This window comes from Lepeophtheirus salmonis, chromosome 9 (assembly GCF_016086655.4).
Source record: "Lepeophtheirus salmonis chromosome 9, UVic_Lsal_1.4, whole genome shotgun sequence".
In the NCBI taxonomy this organism is placed as follows: Eukaryota; Metazoa; Arthropoda; class Copepoda; order Siphonostomatoida; family Caligidae; genus Lepeophtheirus; species Lepeophtheirus salmonis.
Genome location: NC_052139.2, coordinates 17,489,243 through 17,513,920, shown reverse-complemented (window position 1 = coordinate 17,513,920; position 24,678 = coordinate 17,489,243). Strand labels below are relative to the sequence as shown.

Here is a 24,678-nt window from a genome sequence, read left to right as displayed (position 1 = left end):
CGGCCTTCGCTAGCTCAAGTGGGTAGCTAGAGTGACACAAAGGAAAATTGGGGATGTGCTGTTGTCGGTTCAGACCCCACAAGGAATGGTTAAAAGACACATTAATCAACTTTGTCCTCGAGTACAAGTTGAATGAGGGGTGGTGTTATGTATTACCTTTTATATACTCTTAGCTCGAGACGTAGGGATTTGTTTTCAATAGATAGTAATGTACCTTTTGTTTTACGTGTTGATATATTTTAATAGTTATATCCTTTTAAGTGTAATCCCTTATAGAATATATATTTAGTGTATGATTGTACCCCCAAACAAAAGGTCTTCTTATTGGCTTTACTCCGGTCCGTTACTTCCGTCTGTTGGTGGTGTTCGTAGAACACTACACCTACATATAGCTTCTGAAGCGGGAACATACCGTATTGAAGAAGTCCCTATGTATGGAGTGCACCTTGATGGTGGCTACAAAATTTGCCTAAGTTGTGTGAGGACGTCTATTTGTGTGTGCCTCAAGGTAGCTCCAGACAAAATAATCAATTGGATTAAAATCGGACTGCTGGAGGGCCACTGGTCCTCGATCACGAGGTCTTAGCAGTTTCCATAAGCTAGCCAAGATACATGTTGGACATATGGCAGGGTGCAAAGTCCTGCTGCCACAATCAGGGACGACTCCAGTTGTGTTATAGATGTATTTGTCCCTCATTATTAATTAGACACTTAATATGGTGTATCTTCTTTCCTCTTCTGTGAACTGAATCTCCGGTAGCTCTGAGTATAGTTCTTCCATTATAAGGAAATTAGACTGAATGAATGTGTTTTGTCTGGATATTTCGCGGGACTTAAAAACAAACAAACATTGATATGACGACGACATTTGGATCTAGTGCCACCAAAAGAGGGCGCAGATTTAATCTTTGAGCAAACCTCACAATTATTTACTCTATACTTAGATGTTCCCTGTTCAAGAATAATGATAAGAGCTTGAGAAAATAAAAATCATCGTTCAGATTGCCAATAACAAAAATTTATAAGATAACTCCCCAAGAAACTATCTGTGTTACTCTACATTTTCCATGAGCACGCTCACACTCAACTGTTGAATACCATAATACTTACATCAATTCATATGACGTGTTCTCCCCATAAGAATAAAAGAATAAGAGTTTTAGAATTTTTTTTATATGTTTGGATGACTGATGAGTACTTTAGTCTTAAGAGCACTCAAAAATAAAATTCCTTTTAACATACCAGTGGTTATGTTTTGTTCAAATCTTAAAATATATGCGCACATGAATACATACTTAATATTTATAAGGGACCATAACAAAAACAAACAGAAACAGGTTTCCTGTATTATGCTCAAGCTTACAATAGTTCATTAATACAACCATATTATTATTTTCTTGGATCAAAATATGTTTATCATATACATCATGAAGACATAATAACCAGTTCACCCCGTGACATATTGACATTTACTCATACAAACTTTGGTTTATTAATCTTTAAATATGTGAAGCAACTAAATATTACAAGGTGAATCTCTCAAAATTTGAAACTTTTTGCAAAACAATAATAAAACTAGATATAAATATGATTAATCTAATATTAATTAAAATCTCAGTAGAATCATGCATGCAACAAAATTATTTACCTTATTTTACTGCTTCATTCAAACGATGCTATCAGATATAAACCTTCTTTGCAGAAAAAAAATTACAAAGTATGGTGAAATGCTTATACATAAATATATAGGCGATGATTTGAGTTGCGCAATTCAAAAAGTGTTATAACATTATCTCATACTGTACGTTAGTGGATTTGTTATCTATGTTCGTTTCAAACAAAACTATCTATACGCAAGCTTATTTTGAAATAAATTAAATTTCCCCTTCAAATATGCATAATTGTCGACCCATTTTCGAATATCTTAAGGCTTTTAAAGAAGTTTAAATAGGTGATGGAGAAGTCTTGTGAGATGCTTCAAGAAAAAAAAAATGTATTTAAAAATAATAATATGGATCTAAGCTTCACCTAAACCTCCTTAAATATTGAGCAGAAAATGGGCACTGTTCATGATTTCTGTTCAATTTTGAATACCTCAGAGGGAACAAGTTGAATGGTTAAGGGCAAAAACCGTTCATCAACCTTAATTTAGTCGTTAGTTTGATTGCTCCTTGTTTTTTGTTCTTCAAAGACTAAAATCAAGCTAGCAAAGGATGACTACGTAATTTAATTTTGTAAATTTATAAATAACGTAAAAGTGCAAATGAAACAAAATATCAAAGCCAAATAATCCCAAAATGTTAATAAAATATATATATATAAATATGTTAAAGTCAAAAAATAATTAAATAAGGTTGTCACTTCCCTGACGAAAGCGTAGAGGTATATAATTCCAAAGACTCTCCCATCTATAATAAAATCTACGCCTGAAAGTGTCTAAATTTGGTTTTCAGTGGTAGATGGTGCTGTGAGATGAGTGTCTTGTTTTGTTGAAGAGGTAGCCTTTGTTTAGTATCCAGGGTGAGGGAGATCTACTTGTTAAAAATTCAGTGGAGTTGAATAATTAGGTAATAATCGGTTCTTAAAGAAGATAAAATCGATCCCTCATTTATGGTGTAAGTCCTTTTTAGTTATTCTGTTACATAATTTAATAAATTATATAACTAACTAAAAATATAACATGTTCGTATTATAATGAAAATAACAATATTTTTTGCAGGATATATGAAATGAACTTAATATATAAATTATTTGGGTTAATGAACAATCCACATTTTTATCAAAAATTCCAAGGACCGGTCCCAAGGACAGATAAAACCAGTCCTAAGATTGGTATGCACTTGCCCCCCTAAATAAAGACCACCACAACCCTAGTCATAACATACTTAATAGCACGTATATGAGACAAAGTGATGAGGCCCAGTCTTTTGACTTTGCATTGTTTGTTGTCGTTATCTCCCAATGAAGGAAAAAACGACAAAAACATAACTTCTACCTTTTCCAGGGAATGAATCAAATAGTTTCTGGAGGTATTCCAAATCTCAAAATCGTAAATTAAAATCGGGAGAACATACAGTTTATAAAGTTTCATTATTGTCGAAGTTTGAAACTTCTTTGATTGATTCCTACGTTTTGCTTGGCCCTCTCTATAATCCATTGCATATGCTTCTTAATTCTCAAATTTAATAAATTTTTAAATTTGATCAGGTGGTTGTTGTCTCGCTTTAAAAAAATGTAGAATGTAAAAAAAAAATGTAATATATTTATCCTGATATAAATACTAAATAAAAGAATATTCATCTAAATTTTGACATTAGGGGAATTTTTTTATAGACCTGAGTATGAATGCAAATTTAAGCATTTCATATTTGTAGATAAAGACGTTCATATTCAATGCATCATAAATATTTTATTCTACACTAGCGACAGTAGTGAGTACTTGGCATTACTCGGAGTTATTAGGCGTCGACGAACAGACAAAAAGACAGACAAACTTTAATAATACAGATATGTTAATGTACAACCTTTTTCTTTTCTTATTAAATATGAGGCACTGAGCCTTTGCTACACATGCTTGTTGGTACATTTTAATATTTTTTGTATATTTGTATCAGATTAAGGCTTACAAACATAAATCAAATTTGAATACATTATAAAACAAAAAAAATAACTTAGTAAAAATCAACAAAATAAAAAAATAAGACAACCATCAATTTTAATTTATTCAATTCCCGAGTAAAATTATAAAAAAAGTTTTATTATCTTCTGCAATTTCCAAACGTGTCTAAATGTGTTTGATGGATGATATCTAATAATATGAGAGGGGCAGTTCTATGCTCTGTCGATCGTTCTAGGATTCTTCACTTTGAACATATTTTGCAATCCCCGATATTAAAATTTAACGAATATTCAGGCAACCATGGGCTCTCTTTGCCATATGTTCAACTTTGCTAGCTTAACCTTAACATGTAGTTTTAGGAGTGTGATCAAATATATTTTTCGCCGTAATTATATAATATATATATCATTGCCCTTTAGACTGCTCAGGTTTTAAACTAATAAATGATCTCAGAATATGTAACTGAGGACATTCTAAAGAAGCGTGTGTAATGATAATTTAAAACAATCTTTTTATGGGTTGCTGAAAAACTTTATTCCTTGGTTATTTGAAATTGAGCTTTGAATTTTCTTTCATATTATTTTTTTATTATTAAGTAGTCATACAGTTCTGAAATATTATTATGAAATCACTCAAAAATGAGTCCAGTACACTTTATTTTATTAATTTAGATGGCTGAAACACTATGTTATCGTCAGTAGTTTCAATCTACGAGAATTAATAAATAGACTTGCATTTTTCTACTAAACATATCCTTTCCAATACCTTTATTTCAGCTCACTCTGAAAATAAAGATCATGTAGGAACGTACTGAAGCTATGCATAATTAAACAAATACTAAAATGTTTTCAGGAATGATTGCACGTGTAATTAAGCACGTTTTCATAATTGAGGAACATTTACATGTACAAAGTACATGCACATTGAGTAGACTTATAAATGGAAACTAGTTATCACCCATAATGAATAATCAATTTTACTATTCATCAAAAAAAAATCTTTCAAATTCCTTATTCAGTTTCAGTATTCTTAACAAGCTGATCATGAATCCGCAATTAGTTATTTTTTGGTATCAAAACTGACTTTTAAATCAAGCATGGCCAAATTTCATGGGTAGGTACGTTTTGTCGCGTTTTTTTAAAGGTACTTCTTAAAGGTACAAAAAGTATAATAAAAAAATACAATACAGATTTTCAACTATTTTTTGCCAACGTATTAAATTGATGTGTTAAAAGCATCATTAGTGCAGTACAAATATTATTATTATATTTAAATACGTATAACAAAGAAATCCAGAACTTATATCTATTCAAGCTCTTATTTTTCAAGTTAGATTCAAAAGACAAAAACTGAGCCGCAGATATAAATCATTGAGAATATATCCCACTCCATGATTCCTCTGTTGGTCTTAATAACGCTTTGATTCGGGTCCTGAACCAAAGGTAGGGCTAAAAAATAGAGCCAGATCTAAATCTCCTGGTGTTCCCAAGGATCCTTTGTCCTTTGTGGAATTTTTTAATCATATTTGCCGGAAAAATTTGTAGTGTCGGAGTTTGATGTTACACATTGTATATTTGTGCAATTTAAAAAAAAAATTAGAGTAAAAAGAGGCAAGAATTCTTCTTTCATAGGGATATGTTAACATCACGACGATCTGTTAAAGAATAAACGTAAAAGAAAAAAAGCACACTCATCAACAACCATTTTACATTTTATAATAGCTAAACTGTGTTTTTTCTTTACAAAAATCACAGCCTTAAGTATGACATATTATTCATTTGATTTTCTTTTAGAAGTAATTTTAAGCTTTTTAAGGTGTTCCAGATGTTTATATCCAAACTCTTTGTTTTATAAAAAGAATAAAAAAATTAACGACGGTTGATATATAAAATTAGAATTTCGTATCTGACGTGGGAAAATCGGTTCATAGAGTAAGTTTTCATTTCGCCCAATGATTTGAAAAATATTAAATTTCAGTCTTTGTTCTTAAAGGGCGATATCAACCGGAATATCAGTTCAAATCGGTCTATAAAAATCCCTTAATACCGAACCAAAGACAATATGTGCCTCAACACTGATATTCATATGAGTTCCTGAATAATAAGGCCATAATTGTTTTTTATTTATTATCATTATTACATTGTCTCATTCCTGACTGCTTATGAGTGAACTAATAGAAATTACACAAATATATTTAAAATGTGCCTATCTACGCCCTATTTAGATGTACCTTCATTAAGACATGGAATTCTAGATTGATGGAAGTCTATCGACAACATTTTGTTTTTGTTTTCTTTCCAGATGAGTCATGGATCCTTTTTCTTATATTTACTTTAAGGTATGACCACTTTGCCGAAAATACACTTTTCAGCAAAAAATGTGAAATATATTTTATTATGATTCATACTGTAAAACTATGTGATTATGATTTTCATCCATAGTACTCCAATTTTAAAGGATAAAATGTTTAACTGTTTTCCAAAAATTGCAATCATTAAGTGTTAACTAACAAATAATTAATTGAGTCATTTCATTGTGAGAATTCTTCAACAGTTGGTTCGAACCGCCATTAAAACCGTTGTAACAAAACTCATTGTATATAATAATATCAAAAAAGCAAAGTTTGTCAAGATGTATATATGACTAGAGGGTAATAGGTAACTTCGTTTAAAACATATTCGTATAAGGACAATTCGTATAAAACATTTTCGTATAAATTTATAAGGAAATGGGGCATAGACTTATGAATTGTCATTTTATAACCTGAATGTTGGGGTGCTTTCGGGTACCGTAGATACTTAAGTAACTACTAAGAACCCCTTACAAACCCCCTATTGTACCCCGAATGTTGGTGGTGTTTTGGGTACCAAAACGGGATGCAACCCACCGCTGATAGTCGAAGAAACTACTAAGAGCCTTCCACCATCCCCCAATTGTACCCCGAATGTTGGGGGTGTTTTCGGATACTGTCGGATCCCATATGGGATGCAACCCACCGTTAATACTTGAAGAAACTGCTAAGAGCCCTTCACAACCCCCAATTGTATCCCGAACAAATAGGAAGAACATATAGCTGATTATAATTTTAAGCCAATAAGAACCCGAAAACACCACCAAAAATTCGGGGTACAATTATGGGAGGGAGGGGGGTGAGCAGCTCTTAATTGTTTTTCAAGTTTTGGCGGTAAGTTGCATCCTGTTTTGGGACCCAGTGGTACCCAAAACACCCCCAACATTCGGAGTACAATTGGGGAGTTGAGTGGGACTCTTGGTTGCTACTTAAGTATCGGTGGTACCCGAAAACACCCCCAACATTCGGGGTACAAAATGACAATTAATAAAGTATATGAAAGTTTCCTAATAAATTTCAATAAATGATTTTATACGAATATGTTTTATACGAAATTGTTTTTATACGAATATGTTTTATACCAAGTTTGATTTTCCTTTTTACTTTGTTATATAACACGGTACTACCTCGCTAACACAAAAATACCAAGGGGATTATATATAAGGTGTATAATGATTCCAAGAATTATGCCTTCTTTTGGAAGTACTAGACGTATTTGTGCTGTGGCAACCTGTACAAATTCATCAGATGTCCACTACTTTTGTATATTTATTTGAAAATTTACGTTCTTACCTATTTTTCAGTAAAATAAATTTTTAATAAATTTTTTTAAAATAATTTTAGAACCGTAATCGTCGGAAAGTAAAAATTTACACTAATAGTATTATCTGATTAAAAAATAAAATACTATACTTTGTATTAATACAATTTGTTTTATCGAATAACCCAGACTACATAATAAAGACAAAAAAATTAAAAAAAGTTCAAAAAAATTATAAAATAAGTTTTTATTTTCTTATACCTTATTCATAATAAGATTTTTTTCTTTTTTTAATTTGACCTCATTTTGAAGTACTTCCAGAACACTGGAACTTTGAACGGATGGAGAGTAACGGTTTTGGATGGCACAGAAAAAATAATTTAGGAAGTCATTACTAACACCTAAACACATTTCATGATCCATGATAATTTTGAATTTGATCAACTGTGAAAAATTGAGACCACTCAAATATGTATAAATATTGTTGGCCATTTTATTATTAATTTGAAGATATTTTGGCTATAATATACAAATATATAGCCTTGCTTATAATAAAATGTTACTCGGCAATATCATAATTAAGTATTGAATAAAATACTATGTTGGATGTTAATATTATTATATATATATGTGTAATTCATTTTTAAAATTAGGGAGAAATAATATAATGTAATAATATGTCTAGGATTGCATAAAAGATAAATAATAGTTTGTGGAAATTGACTTATTTGCTAGCTACAAGATAATTTTGATCCTTTTTTCTGTTTCTTTTTCGATGAAAGGTTGCGTTATATAATAAAGGTAACTGAGTGATAATTGAATAAATTATATAACCAAATAAAAAAATATTATCTTAGTTTTACATTGCATCAATATGAAAAAATGAATATGTTTTGCAAAATATTCATTATGTTCTAATTATATATATTATTTTTGTTAATAAATCATCTTTATGAAAAACTTCAAGGACTGACAGTTAAGGACCGGTCCCAAGGACCGATAAGATTGGTCCTAAAACTCGACTGGACCAAATAAATAACGACCGACACAACACTGCAGTGATCATGATACGGTTGATACTAAAAAAGTTTATTTAGTTTTAATCTAGATGCAACATTTCTATTATTGTCCTCCAACCTTCTTAATTGGAAGCTGCTATTAAAAAGTTCTCGTCCCCCTGATTTGAAAAGTAATCGACTAATGAATATTCTGTGACTGAAATGAATAATTACTCTAAAATGGACTGATAATTAATTTATGATGCTTTTATTTCATAATAAACTAACTATAACTAGGATTTTTCACATTGTGCTCAAAGAAATTTAAGAATCTTATGTTTAGGTTAAAATATACTTCCATCATAAATTGATATGCTACATAAATATCAATAACAAAATCAGATTAAAAAAGATAGAAATAAATATGACGAAAAATAAATTAAAATTAATTAACTCTTAACATCATTAACAGTGTTTTTAATTGATTCATTTTGTTAATAGAATCTTCATTTTCTTTGCTTTGTAACCTCTCAATCTCTATTTCATCCAAGTCAGACCCTTGCAAATTCCGTGATTTCTTTGGATCGTACAGATTCGTAACTGACTGCATATTCAATTTTGAGTTCACTCTTCGTTTGTATTTAGATGGGAGTAATTTCTTTAAGTCATTACACTTAAAAACGAATTCCTTTAAAGGATACTTCAGATTTTTAAGAACTTCCATCATTTGTCTTGAATTAGTGAAGTAATTTTTATCGTTATATCTCAAACTTCCTTCTGAAAAATACACATAATTAGAATAATATTTTTATTATTTTGTAAGAGACATTCACAGTAGCCTTTAGCCTTGCACGCTCATCCGCAAAAACGTATTTGTTAAAAAGGAGAGTGTAGGATTTTTCAAAATAAATGGAGATTTTATATATGCTCATAGATATGATTGGAAAACCTTTATGCTTGGTGTACTTAAAGTATACGATATTTGGCGCCATTATGAAGCTCAGCATAGTGGAAAATTTAACAGCCTGCAGGGAGAACATTGAAAACAAAAGGTAAATGATATGTTGCGTTTTAGGATTGAGGAATCTGTTTTTATACGGAGTCAAGAAGCCAGTAATACTGCGGTGAAAGCCAGTCACATAATAAAGAGCCATTTAGCAACACCATCTAAGCCTGATAGTGATGGGGAATTCGTTAAAAACTGCATGTTGAAGGTTGCGGAAATTGTATTTACTGAGAAACCACATGTTTTGCCAACGTTAGCTTGACAAGAAATACTATGGAAAACAGGATTTCGGAACTATCAGCATATTTGGTCCATCAACTAAAACGCAGGGTGAAGTCATTTTTGGGTCCTTCCATTGCAATTGAGTAAGAGCGTTGTTAAAATTGAACGTACTATTTTTGAGTTCTTAGGTTATTCATAATATGTTTAATGAAAGGAAATGTTATATATTAAAGATTTTTATAAATGATTTATTCTTCTTTACACTAATCATTAGTATTAGTCACTAGTATAAAGAAAGAAAAGAAGAATTATTGTTAGTTTTATGTAATTTTGCAATGATTTTATAACCAATCCCGCTTGAGATCAGATTAATCTACATTCGCTCCCAAACCACTGCTTTAAAAAGTTCTTTATGTCTAGTGATAAAATTGAGATTACTTTTGATTCGAATTGCAAGTCTTCAAAATATGGACTCTAGAACAGGTCTTCGCCTCTTGGCCATGTCTAAAAAAACGAGCTAATAAATAAACAAGTTTAAAATGAAACTTTTCCTCTTATATTTTACTTATAAGAAATTGAATCGCTGGCTCAGAAGATATAATTTTTTTTCTTATCCCGGGGAACAATAATCATATAAAAAAAAAAAGAAGAAGAAATAACAGATTTAGAGTTTGCAAGTAAAAACCTACCTGGACACTAAATTTAAACAAATTTTAAGTTGCTAAGGTAAAAGGTTGTCTTCTTTTGGAGATTATAGAATTGTATCACAGATATATATTTAAGTATATATTAGACTAATATATATATTTTATTTCCTATTAATATTTATGATTGCTAAAAAAGTCGCAAAAAATAAAAATAACAAATCCATAAATATATACAAATAAATACTATTTAACAAAAGGTTGAGTGAGTTTCCTTTGTAATTTTGCGTTATTTTCATGAATTCTCAAAGTTAATTAATTAATGAAATTTTGAAAATATCTAATAATATCACTTACAATCTATATTAAGGAAAGATCGCACATATTTTTGAAGTTTACATTTTAGATTTGCTGTAGAATAGGTAGGGAATATCTAAAAGAGAGTTACAATTATAATTACAACGTCTCTCTGTATCTCTTTCTAGCTTCAATACTTTTTTAATTTTGACACTTGTATATACATACCCTGAAAGATACACATTATTGTCGATTTGTTTGACATTGGACAAGAGCTAAGCTAGAATTTTGTATTTATTTTTTTGAACTTTTCACAAGCTGCTTGAAACCTGAAGAGGAAATGTTCTATTTATAAGCAGTTATCATTATTATTTAATTCTGGAGGAGTATCTTTTTCTACTACATGCAAGTTATCATCGACATATTAAACCGGATTGAACATATGCAATTGATCATAAAATACAATAATTAACACTATTTTTTATTCTTGAGAAGAATTTAGTGAGTAGCTACGGGTGAATGTGCGCATTAAAAACGAATTTGTTGAGGAATTTATTAAAACAAAATATATCTGCTCCCCAATACCTAATAGCTCCGGGCAATGCTGGGTCCTACTGCTAGTTTTAACTAAGGTAACTTTTTTAAAACAGATATTATTTCATATTTTTGGTTTTTTAGAAAAATAATGTTTCATTTGTTTTTTTTTAAATTACTTTTCCCCCCCAACAAATCTTTGACAATTTTGACGGAAGGTTTTTTTTATAAATCCCAAATTTGACAAATTATTTAAAAAATTATTTAAATTTGGAAAAAACTTTCTTAAAAAGTTATACAGTTGGGCTTTTTAAGGAGACAAGATTTGGTCCTGTTTTTTTTTTATAAATTTGGCAGATAAGAATTGATTTTTTGAGCAATTTGACAAAATAAAAATGAATACAGAAAATTATCAGCATAATAGGATTTTAAGACATTTGTAATAAAAATAATAATATTAGACGTTATTAAAATGGTTAGTACATTATTCAATACACAACTGGGTAAAGAAGATTTCCTCTCTATTTCAAATAATGAAAGAGTTGATGCAATTATTATTAAAACGCAATATATAGTCTATAAATTACTGACAGTAAAAGAAGACAACCTCGACGAAATTTTACATATTGTTAATCTTTATGCGAATGTTTTATTGAAGATTTAAACTCTTACATTAATTTTTTTAGTTCATCGTCCCAGTGATGTTATATATAAATTATTTTTTTTAAATACTATTGATTGTGCCATATTTTATAATTGCCTTTTTAATTTTCGTTTGTCTACATGTTTTCACGAATAATCTTTCGAGTATATTGTGCTATATTATAATAATAATAAATTATTATTGTTAATGTTTAGATGCGTGGCAATAAAGCTCAATACAAAAAAATATAATATTCTTAAATTTTTAGTAACTTTGTTATATAAAGTAGTAATATTTGTGGTCACAAAGTCTACTTATTTTGAAAAATACAGATAAAAGTTTTTTTTTGCTATATTATAACAATTTAAATACAAGAGATCAATAACTTATATTAACAAAAATGTCATACTTACTCTCACTAATAGCTTCCCCATATGTAATTGACAAATAAATGAATAAAATGGTTGAAAAAGGATGCAGAAAGAGCATGTTGATATCTCGAAAGTGAAGGATCGATTGCAAGATACAACTCCATAGAGGATCTATATATATACATCATCCTCCATTATTTATTTAAAAGATCTTTTTTGGAAGTAGAAAGTAAATAAGGATTCATGAGAAAAAAGTAAAATAACAAGATGAGGCCAATTAAAAAATTTAAAATTCATGAAAAATATGTCAATCTAGATTTTTTTTGTGGATTTGTACAACTTACATTATGTTGTTTAGCTCAACAAAACAACATAATGTAGTAGTATTGTGTTTCGGATCGATATTTTAAGGGACCGAAGTAATTCAGTCCTGTTTATAAGTTCAGTCCGAAACGGTCTCATTTAAAATTCGGTCAAGACGGATTCTTTAGATAAATTGTTGACGACGTCATAATATGGCATGAATATTAGTTTTTGAACCAAGGTTGGTAGAGCGGCACCATTATCCGGTAAAATAATACAACTCCTTGAATTTTAATATTATCGAATATAAAATATAGGCGTGTGTACTGATCAATTGCTATAATGGGATTTGCCTACCATTTGTCATATTAATACGAAAAAAATAGTATCAATTAGATTAAAATAGTCTAACATATACCTTTATAAAAAATCAGGCATGTGGAATTCATAAATGACAGTTTTCATTAAATAATTTAATTCCAATATCCAGCCTATCACAGCCTCTCTTTTAGGTATACGTATTTATTCGAACAATGTATGAATCAAATAAATTTGTGTTTCTTTTAATAAAAATATGACAATGGGTTGACAAATATCTTATGAACTTATTTTATGTTATTGTAGTAATTTCTCAGTTTTCTACCCCATTTGTAGTGTGCGCACTTGAGCCTTTGCTTACAGGTTTCTAGTATTATATAATTAAGCTATAAAAATTGATCAACGATTAATCAATAATAATTCCATAGTTAAGAAGAATTAGCCAACTACCAAATGATTTGGTACTTTTCCTATTTCTTTATAATGAAGGTAACGACGTCTCCAATGTTAGTATAATAATCCATATTAATAAAGCAAAGTTTGTATAGATGTCTGGTTGTTTGTTAACAAGTCAGAGGATGCACTGTTGAGTGTGTGCTATGAAACCAAGTTTAACCAAACCAAAATTGAACTGATCAAACATGAATTTAGTTAAAATTAAGAATATCCATAATTCGAAGGGATGCTTCTGGTCAACGCCTCTAGCTAGCAATGAATCTCCTGCAAAAATGATCAAAATTTGATGAAAAAAAAAAATCCTAAAAGTTTGAATAAAAAGAAAAAACTTATTCTATTAAAAAAATTGATTGCCAGTTAAGAACATGTTAATTTAGTTAGTTCATTTATATAATCCATGTACCGTAGCAAATATAGTAATATTTAGGGCTGGGCATCGAGTGTGTGTGAGGAAAATGTGGGAGTGAGACTATAGTACTATTCATTAAAGATATGGTTTTGGAGGATATAATATCACGTGATTCTTCTATAACAAATGCGAATCTTATATATTTCAAGTAATACTAGAACAGTTAACACAAAAAGTAGTCGAAATTTTCAAATTCAGGAATAATTGATTTCCTTCTTGAAACTCATAAAAAAACAACTTTCATATTTACATATTATATATCTATTAGCATCAAGGTTGTGCCCTTAAGGGTCTAGCCGTTCAAGCAGCTCCGGTTCTTGAATCACTAGAACCAAAACTGACAAAGTTGAACCAAGACCGAAACTGAGACCTTAATATATTGCTTATCGGTCTCTGTTCTTTTGGTTTTGTTCATGTATAGAATATATAAAAAATACAATATGCATATATTATAAAAAATAAATTAGCTTTATTGAACAAGTCAATTTTATGAGTTTCTTATGTGCAATTTCAACGTTTTCCAATGATTTTTGTAAAGTTGCCAGGGTAATACATGTGTATCTGAGTTCTAAATAGCTAAGGTCTTCTTATGGATCAGGAAAAGTGGTTTTGGGCACCAGATGCTGTAAATAAGAGAGGGAAGAGGTGGGGTAGAGTGTAGATCCAGTTCCGCTACTTAGCTTATCGGTGCCCTAAGAAGGATAACTATAATATTTCTTAAGCAAGGGTTTCCAAACTTTACTATGCCAATGTTCCCTTCACTAATTGTAATGTTCTACGAACACCACCAACAGACGGAAGTAACGGACCGGAGTAAAGCCAATAAGAACACCTTTGGATTGGGGGTACAATCATACACTAAAACATATATTCTATAAGGGATTACACTTAAAATGATGTACATACATATAACTATTAAAATATATCAACTCGTAAAACAAAAGGTACATTACTATCTATTTAAAACAAATCCCTACGTCATGATCTAAAAGTAAATATAAGACAATACATAACACCACCCCTCATTCAGCTTGTACTAGAGGACGAAGTTGATTAATGCGTCTTTTAACCATTCCCTGTGGGGTCTGAACCGACCACAGCACATCCCCAATTTTCCTTTGTATCACTCCAGCTACCCACTTGAGCTAGCGAAGGCCGTACCAACGGCACCACACGGCCGTTTTGATTTTAAATTTTTCCGTTCGTGATGAAGAAAGAGAAGGAGGAGGAGGAGGAGAAGACGGAAGGTATCCATCCAATCGCGTACGAATACGGCGTGCTCCCACACTCTAACGGCGTTACCCTGTAGGCAAATAAGATTTCCTCAAGTGATGTTTATATTTTTCTTTATCCCATTTTTAATAATCCTTACTCCTCTTTCAGCTTGCCCATTGGACTGCGGATGATATGGGGGAGAGAAGGAATGGGCTACCCCCCATTCGGACATCTTTACTTTGAAAAAATCACTTGTGAATTGTGAGCAATTGTCCGAATGTATTATCTCCGGGAATCCAAAACGCCAAAACCACGCAAAGAGTTGCCTAAGCGTAGCCTCTGACGATGTATTCGTCATGTACGCCGCTTCTATCCACTTGGACCCAGCATCTATTAGTGTTAAAAAATCTTTGCCCTTTATCTTTCCATAATCAACGTGAACTCTTTCCCATACATTCGCAGGCGAGAAAGGAGTGAATTGTGTTAATACATAACACTAATACATTATTGGCTGAGGACTTCTTAATATGAAACATGTGTACTATGTATGTGTAGACTGAAAGCTAATCCTCAATTCTCCATCTTCCTGCAACCTCCCCACATGGCCCATTTTGAAAACCATTATATTAAGCAACTTTGGTTTTTTGGAGCCCTTGAGGGAAACTTGGGAAAGTACGCACTCTCCATATAAGGTAGTTGCGGCCCTGTTTGTATCGAACATCATTTCGTGGGACCGAATTTTCTAGCAGAACCCATTGTTTTATGTGCCTGTTATCAAACTGAACCTGTATGAAAAATAACCGAGATCAAAACCGAAAACAATTTAGCTGAACCGAGACCGAAACTGTTGAAATGAAAGAACCGAATTGGGACCGATAGAACCGCTGAACCAGAAGTGGGTACAACCTTGATTAACATTGAAATCTCTTATGTTTCTTCCCTTAAAGTCGCTAATATGATATGTTGTACAATGACTAATCAAAAACTTATGGCTAATAATTTAGCCGTAGCAATAGATAAGTTAATTAATTGATAAGTTAAAGTATTATAACTCATATTTGGGACATTTAGTTAAAAAATTATGTCTAAAAAAAACAACTGAAAAAACGATTAACTATAACAAAATATCAATTAGAAATTTTAATAGAAGTTATACATAGAAACATCAAACAAATTAATGATGAAAAATGATACGACATAAAAGTTATTCATATTAAAATATTAGAAATTGATTTTTTCAAATTATTAGAGACAAATGTAAATTATATATATACAAAATATAATAAGAAATTTTTAGACTTAAATAGATTTACTAATTATTGATAGAAATAAAATCCGTCTTTATCCTATCATACTTCAAAAACACTAAAAAACCCTATATTTATCTAATCTAAAATGCACATCTGCATGTTCGAATTCATGGAAAATACCCAAGTGTTTAACCAAAGAAACAGATATTAGACCAACAACTTGCACACCATTTGAATCTAGGAACCCAATTGAGACCATTCAGGCAGTTCTTCGTTATTCGTAAATCCAGATCAAGGACTCTTGTAACCAGGACAGGACACTGCACTCACGTGTTTCCAATATGGGTCTTTGTTTATTTAGAATTTGTTTATTCTAAATGGAATGTCTCTCTGAAAGTGTTTTGCTACAAAATAAAGAGTTTTTAGAACTAATTTGCTAGGGAAAATCATCAAAATAATAAAAATGAGGCTATATATTTCTAATAGAAGTGGTATTTATTAGTACTTTTATCAAAATAAACATTAAAACATATAAAAAAGAAAAGGCACAATCAAAAAGTACAAAGTTGGTCCAAGTCTATAAGTCAGAAGATTTTGATTGAAATTTAGCTTTTTTATATTAGCTTCTGAATTGTTAGCTGCCATTCTCTTTTTGTTAAAAATCGGATGTCATCATTCTGTTTAGCACTTAAATTTTTACCCATGACATTAAACATAGCAAATGAAATTATTTGAAGAAAAGCTGACCAGGAGTGTCCTTCCTTGCACTTTACTCCCACAACGGCGATAATGTCAGAGTTTAAACTGTCCTGCATCCTGTCTATGAATGTGGCAACAAATGAAGCTCTAGGATTTGGTGTGCCAAGTAAACTGTCTTTCTCTTCAGGAGTAGCTGTGATGTAAGATAACATGGAGTAAGCATAAAGACAGGAGAGGTAGAGAAGGTCGGATGGAGTCGACAAACCCCCTCTGCTCATTATGTCGATGAACTCTTTCAGGTCTACATGCTGATTGGTTGGGCTATCGAAGGTTATTGAGTCCGTAGGTGTGTCTCTGATGACCATTAACTCTTGGCATGATGTACAGCTGATCTTCTTCTTCAAAGAAAAACCAATATACCCGGCAACTAAGTAGAGAGCATCCATGAGCTCAGCTTTTACCATGTCTTCATCCAGCAGACCTTTAATTTCTGAAGTAGTCGGACCTGAAAATTTAAAAAAGTCAAATATTGTTATGATATTATTATATTGTAAAAATAAGTAATACCTAAATAAAGAAGCTTACTATTAACAAATATCTTATTTACCTGAGAATCTGACAAGACTCAGAATACGAATATTTTCTCTGCTTCCAGGATCTGTCTCACGCTGATGTAGTAGATACCTTCACTTAGTTCTCTGTACCAGCCAAACCTTCTTTCGATGGGATCAGACTGGAACATGCCGAGGAGTACATAGGAGAAGTCTTCATCTAGGAGAAGATACTCTACCAGATCTGCTGGAGCAAAGCACGTCTGCTTTGTTGCTAGGAAGGTTTCTGAGGCCAGGTGCTTTACTGTTTTGCCACTCGATGAGAAAGTCGACAAAATCTCTCAAGAAAGAGAGGCCAAGTTTGTTCTTCTCAGAGATTGGTTCACGAAGCTCATCTCTTTTCGTAGCCAAATCCAGGTGTCTGACGTTTAGGATATTCCACATAGTCCTGAGCTCACATTCTCCCACATGAGTGCGGTTGAAAGAAGACAAGGTGAATATTATCTAGCTGTTGGTTTTGGTGAAGAGGAGAGCTATTTGCTCATGAATGAAAGAGAGCTTAGAAGGTTGCTTAGGTTCAATCTTGAGGAGTTGAGAAACTTCACTAACTTGTTGAAAATGTCTTCCCAGGTCTCTGTTTCATTCAATTCTTCTTTTGCTCCCAGAAGGAAGCCAAATTGATGGCTTGAATCACAGTGTTGACCTTGCCTTCTGAGGTGATGTGTGACATTGTCTTTTTGTCAATCAACACACCAGAGTTGTACATTTTTAATGACATCCTGTCTCAAACTTGATGCTGGCTACTACTTGGGGCCCAATTTCTCATCATGGGATAGCTTCAAAAGGGCAACACTTGGTTTTGTGATGAGGATGAAGTTTGATGGGAGTGTCTCCTTGACCAATTTGTCAACAAGTTCTTCCACAGAACTCATTTTATTGAACTGTTGAGCCCTACGTGACGTTGTCGCAGCTTGAGTTGGCCTTGATGAAGCTTTAGGAGTTGAGAAGGAGTTGGGACAGTTTGCCATAGGGATGGTACTACATCTGGTTTGAGATACCTGTAAAAGAAGGACAGTTATACGCATCAAAAGTGAGCAGCTGTCTTACCTCTTCTTTAGAGCCTTGTCAAGGGTCTGACTTCTTTTAGACTCACAGATGAAATCAGATTCGTTGAAATGCAGGGAACACAGCTTTGTACTTTTGGATGGTGCCTAATCTGTCTTCTTCAGATCTGTTTCTCTTGGAATGGCTCTCAGCAAGGCGGTATCAAGTCCGGCGTTTCTCTCTTTGTTTGGCCACAGATGGATCGTAACACCAGACTGTTGTGGCTCGTTGTCATAGCCCGTTCTACACCCTGGAGCACAACACAGTGGGCATGATTGGAATTACAAAACACAATAAAGATGGCGTCCACAAAGTAACCAATAATTATTAGTTATTACTTATTATCTTACCAAACACGTTGCATTGTTTTTTTTTTCAATGGACCCATGTTGCACGCGTATTTGAATTCATGTTTGCGCGTGCCCGGTCCTGCTTACTTTATCGTTACATTGAAATAGTGAACATTATTAAGATAATTTAATAAAGTATTATAACGTATGTTTATAATAGTAAGTTAAATAAGTATGTGTTAATTTAAAAAAAATACAAATATAAAAACAATTATATCAATAATAAATTTTAATAGAAATTATAAGCAGAGAATTAGAAAAATTTATAATGATAAATGATACGATATATAAGTTATTAATATAAAATAAACAAATAGAATCAACAAATTACACTGGTCACTGGCTTAGATTTGCCACTTCACATCAAGTTTTTGTGATATCTGATATTTAATACTTGTGGATGTGTACATAAAAAAACCTATAATGATACCACGTGTTCCTGTTATGTATGTATCTTTCTCTCTCTTTGACTCGAGTACTTAGGGCAATAAAAAGAACAAGCGATACATGACATACCCTAGCATTTCCTCTGCAATACGGCCAGTTCCTCATTCGGACGAAATAACTGTACCTGTTTTCACCAAGTTAGCAGATATTGATGGTGAAGCACATACTTCAGTTGATGATGATGATGAAGAAGATACAGATGCAAATTACACACCATTGGGTTCATTGTTTGGTCAACCTTTTCTGTATAGTCAACCTGAATTGAATGACCTGATTTGAATTTACCTAAACAATCTGCTGAGTTGTTGGCATCCAGACTGCAAGAGCGAAACATGCTTGCTCAGGGCACAAGTGTCACATTTTATCGTAACAGAGATGCAGAACTGAGGAAGTTCTTTGATTCTGACAATCACTTTGTACACTGCAGTTACATTGAAGGGCTTCTTTTGGCTATAGGATTATCTGCGTATCAAACAAGTGAGTGGAGACTCTTTCTTGATCGATCAAAAAGAAGTTTAAAGTGTGTTTTACTTCACAATGGGAACATATATGGATGCATCCCTATTGGACACTCAGTCTCCATGAAGGAGGAGTATGGAAACATCAAAATAGTACTTGCACGATTGGAATACCTCGATCTCAAGTGGTTAATCTGTGTGCATTTAAAAATGGCGAACTTCCTTTCGGGTAAGCAAGGAGGTTACACAAAATACCCTTGTTTCCTTTGCTACTGGGACAGTACAGCTGACAAGGATCACTAGGATAGAATGGAATGACCATCAAGGCATACGTTGGTACCTGGAGAGAAAAATGCCATTAATGAACCACTAGTGGATCGAAAAAACATCATCTTCCACCATTGCACATCAAACTCGGTATTATGGAGCTGTTTGTAAAAGCTCTTGATCACAATGGTGATTGTTTTCAATACATATGTTCAACCTTTCTGAGTCATAGTGATGCAAAGAAAAAGGCATGGATATTCGACGGACCCCAGATCAGAACATTACTCAGGGACATACATTTCATTGGGAGGATCACCGCTGTTGAATCTCGAGCGTAGACTGCATTTACTAATGTTGAGCAGGGGTTTCTTGGGAACAAAAAAAAACGACAATTACCAAGAGATTGTGGATGAGATTTTTCCCTAGTCTACGAGACCTCGGCTGCAGAATGAGCATCAAACTGCACTACTTACAAGGTCACCTGGCCACGTTTCCAGACAACCTTGGAGGTGTTAGCGACGAACAAGTTAAGAGGTTCCACCAAGACATTAAAGTCATTGAAAACATATAACAAGGCCGTTGGGACTTGCATATGATGGCTGATTACTGCTGGAGTTTGATGAGGGATAATTCAGATGCTCTACATAAGAGGGCGTCATCAAAAAGGAAGTTTACCCCAAAAATGAACTAACATGTTTGTCTACAAACAAAAATACACTGTTCCTGCATATACTAGTTTGATATAACATTCTATGTTTGTAATAATATTTAATCAACCTATAGTTCAAAAGCCTCATGTGATAACCAACAACTAGTGACACATTGAAATCAGCAGCCAAAATGCAAATAAAATCACAAAAAAAACAAAAATAATGTATTATTTTTTTCTCGTAAATTAAGGATTTTTGGTATGTGTTGTTGTAGTATTTTTTCATCACCCCGTTATTCAAAAACTTGATGTGATAGGCAAAAAGTAATGACAGATTTGGAATCAGCAGCCAAAATGGAGTTAGATTCACTTTAAAAACCCCATGCAAGAAAGATTGTGTTGGCCAGTGTTATTAGTGACATTATACTTATACAAAATAAAATTTGACATTTTTATACATGAATAAATACACTTATTAGCAGAATAGAATATACATTGGCAATGCAGACAAAACTATCGAAAAAAAAGGCACATTATCTTTAAGAGTCCAGAATTATCTTCCACTCGTTTTCCAATAACAAAAGAGGCACACAAGTAATAAATAAATCAATTATGGAATTATGATTGAGATAAATTAAATACATCAAGGAAACTGAGGGACTCTAATTAATGAAATATTTTTCATAGAGTAAGAGAAGAAACCAAGTTGACTAAAGAAGAAAAGGAAATCAGAATTTCAAAAAAGGAGCAGTGGATGGAGGATAAGAACTCTTTCTGTTACTCACTTGTGCTTTTTGTCGATTATTTTGTCATTTAATGGAACTCATTAGTTTTTAAAGCAGTAAACGATTATTCTGGAAAAGTGTCTAAATGGAAAAAATGGCAAGATTCTTTTAAACTGATATAATATCTATCACCAATATAATATATAATAAGAAAAAAGAAAAATAAACACGACAGTGGTTCCAATGGAAGGAGTGCTAATAACTTAATTCTCTGTTATTAATTACAATATCATTAGATATTCATACTGGACAAGACTCTTACATTGACGGACAAATATTTGCAAAATACTATGCAAGAGCAGCGATTTTCACTTCGTTATGATCCAAGATGTGTCAGATGAAGAGGTAGTTGGCTGTGGAGCGACAATCCACTGAGAGGATTCGGACAGGTAGTCAAAGGTCGAGTTGTTGGAGAGTGCGAGGAAAACTGTAGAGCTCAGTACAGTTGGAGCTATCTGAAATTCCAATAGAAAAATGGTCTTCGTCTCTTCATAAAACTTCTTTCTTGCCCAAAGAGAACAAAGCAGGCTGCATTACGTAGTTATCTAAGGACTCGAATTCTCGAAGTTGTTTATCTAGGACTGTGAATTCATACTTCCAATGTATCAAGCCAAGTATGAGAACCGTAAAAAGTGACTTATGGGCTCTTTCAAAGAATTTTTAAGTGTATTTTTCTAGTATGATACTATGGCATTTGAATATGTAACTAAGTTTGTAATAAATAATGATGGTCTTCAGTGATATTTATCAAAGAATATGAATGTTATAACTCTATATATTCATTCATTTCAATTCAGAATGAGAATACAGCTCCAACTTCATTAACTTGTCAAACAAATTTTAATGTAAATTCCTTTGTCAATGTTTAATTCCATCAATTAATTTATTTATTGAATAAATGCAAATAAATATTTTATGACGACAGAAACGGCTCTATAAAAAATTATTCGACCCTCATGTAATTATCTAATTTAGGTACGTATAGTTATAGCCAACTCTATAGGAAGGTTTCAGGCCCTCAAAGATTTCAGGTGCCTTATATTTCTCTTAACTATATTGTATTTTAAAAGTTTGGCATTTGTGAAACTGTTGTGTCTATTTAACTCAAGTTTACCTTTCAATTACAGAGAAATACAATCTTTTTTATTTCTTTGGTCATGGTGGGTATTCGTCCACTTCTAGTGCTCATAAATACACTAATATTTTTTTCAAATGCTCATAAGAAGTTCGTTTTATGAATAAAATATATATCATCAAATTAGTAATTTCAATCGTTATTTTCGGGTTATGGGTGTTTAAAAAATGCGTAACTTTCAAGTAATTAGATCTTATTCCATGGGGAAAAATAAATAAAAAAATCATACAAGTTACATCTATCAAATTTATATATCTATAAATATGTTTACTTAGGATTATGAATGTGATATATTAGTTATTATTTTAATGTTGAAACATTTCAAACATAATACACACAAATAATTGTATGAATGAAGTGAAATATTTTTAATTTAGAAGTGTTTCTTATATACTTAGATCGATTTTCATTAATTAAAGACAGAAATACATCCATGATCTGTAAGAATAAGTACAAAAATAGTTTATCCTCAACAGGAGATGCTTAAATTTCAAATTTCTACGGGAATGATGGTAGATTGAAGAAGAAAACCAAACCAAGCTAAGTCTTAAAAGAGAAGAGTCGACTCCTTCCTTGGGTCGGGAATCTTGTCCAAAATGAATAGTCCATCATGCCTAATGATATTGTCATTAATATTTAAAGTTATGTCAAAGGTTAATGGAGGTTTAGTTTTGAAAACTTTTTTGGAATTGTAGATAAGTCTAGTAACTCTAAATAACTATTTGCATTTAGGTTCAAGTGATTCTTGGGTCGTATGTATTGTCTTATTAATCCTGCTTCTCTTCTTTTTCTATGCCTTCTGGCATCCTTATCCGAACAAAAATTATACTCTCTGGTTGTGCAACGAATGAAATCACTTTAAATGAAGTTTCATCACATCTTTTTCCATTTTTGTTAGATGCTTATTTACTTGACTTAAAGGAAAGAAAACTTATTTAGAATAATACTTAATTTAGGATACTCCTTTATTTGAGAAAATGTTGGAGCATAAATATTAAGAATTATGACGACCAATCTCATAAGTTCTTTTGATGGATTTCTTGTTTGGATGTAAATCCTCAAGAGAGTTGATGCTGTAGTGATCCATATTGCATTGTGAACTGTCCATGGATGTTTTTGATAAATAAGCTGGTAACCGAATCTGGCCCATTTTGAACAATTAAGCAAATTTTCATTAAGTACTTTTGATCCATAATAAACTTTTACTTTTAATACTAATTAATGATTGTAACACATCCTTATATTGATACAAATTTTATTAGATCCTTATGACAAGGGCTCCTAATACTCCTTTCAAAGTTCTTGGTCCACTTAGCTTTCCATCATAAAATTCAAAAAGCTTTTTGAATGATAATTTATTGAAATGAGGGAGACTAATAACCCATTGTAATGAAGCATTTCATTTCTGTTTCAGAAGTCTAATAATACCACCTTTGTGCCTGTATTAACTCCGGTTCCATTACTACCAATTGCTTTGATTGAATCAAGACTTCGAGATCAGCTATTAATGAAAACAATTCATTTGCAATATGCTCTGTTTTTCCAGAAATAGGTGAGAAAGGATTTATATAAATAGCTCCAGGTTCTACAATCACTGCTATATGCTCCTCCATAATTTCAGGCTGTTCAGATCCCGGTAGACATTTTGTAAGATTTTTATGCCCATGAAATTTAATACATACAAATTCTTTTTTTCCTTTATACTTTTGGTAAATTTTAATTCCATATTTTTGTACTTTCTTGCTAATCTTCGTAACTGAAAGCAAATCTTGGGGAGTTGCGAACTTCAGATCTCTTAATAATGCAATGACACATGTTGCAGCCGAACGAACTAAAAGTACATATCTGACAAGAATTTGGCTTGATTTTTGGAGCTCAGTATTATTTCTTTGTTTCTCAGGCTCACTTACTTCTTTACTTAAAAAACTCACATAATCCGAATTCATTTCATATTGATTAAAAGGCTCATTTTCTAGATTAGATTCTTCTTGTTCTTCCTCAAAATTTACCATTTCTTCTTTTTTTTGATCATTTTTTAGTCCTTTCTTGATTTCGAACAAATTTGTCATACTTTTCTGTACAGGATTGACTTGCTTTCTTGTCAATGGAGGAAGTAATCCTGAGTTTCTTTGAAAATTTCTGATCTATGTAGAAAAATAATTCCTCCTTTGGTATTTTTTTTGAAGGCCTCACAATTAGAGTTTTCAATTTTAAAATAACTTAGTGTCTTATTTTTATAGCCAAAACCTAAAAAAATATCAAAAAGTTGCAACAATTTCTCAGAAAACTCACCACCATATTTATCACTCGATCGACTTTGTAAATTTATCTTCTTTG

General features: G+C 32.0%; 1 protein-coding gene and 2 long non-coding RNA genes across 4 annotated transcripts in view; all 3 read right to left on the bottom strand.

Annotated features, from left to right (window-relative positions):
* Positions 1 to 24,678, bottom strand: part of Polr2I (RNA polymerase II subunit RpII15) — a 566,921-nt gene that overhangs the window by 286,075 nt on the left and 256,168 nt on the right. The window lies entirely within an intron of this gene.
* On the bottom strand, positions 8,481 to 12,794 carry LOC121124791 (uncharacterized). The gene is made up of 3 exons (XR_011781874.1): positions 12,667 to 12,794; positions 11,988 to 12,156; positions 8,481 to 9,005 (listed from the first exon to the last, which is right to left on the bottom strand). It is a non-coding gene; the product is annotated as an uncharacterized lncRNA (long non-coding RNA).
* Positions 16,373 to 18,687, bottom strand: LOC121124556 (uncharacterized). The gene is made up of 4 exons (XR_005866334.2): positions 18,601 to 18,687; positions 18,254 to 18,500; positions 17,203 to 18,204; positions 16,373 to 17,100 (listed from the first exon to the last, which is right to left on the bottom strand). It is a non-coding gene; the product is annotated as an uncharacterized lncRNA (long non-coding RNA).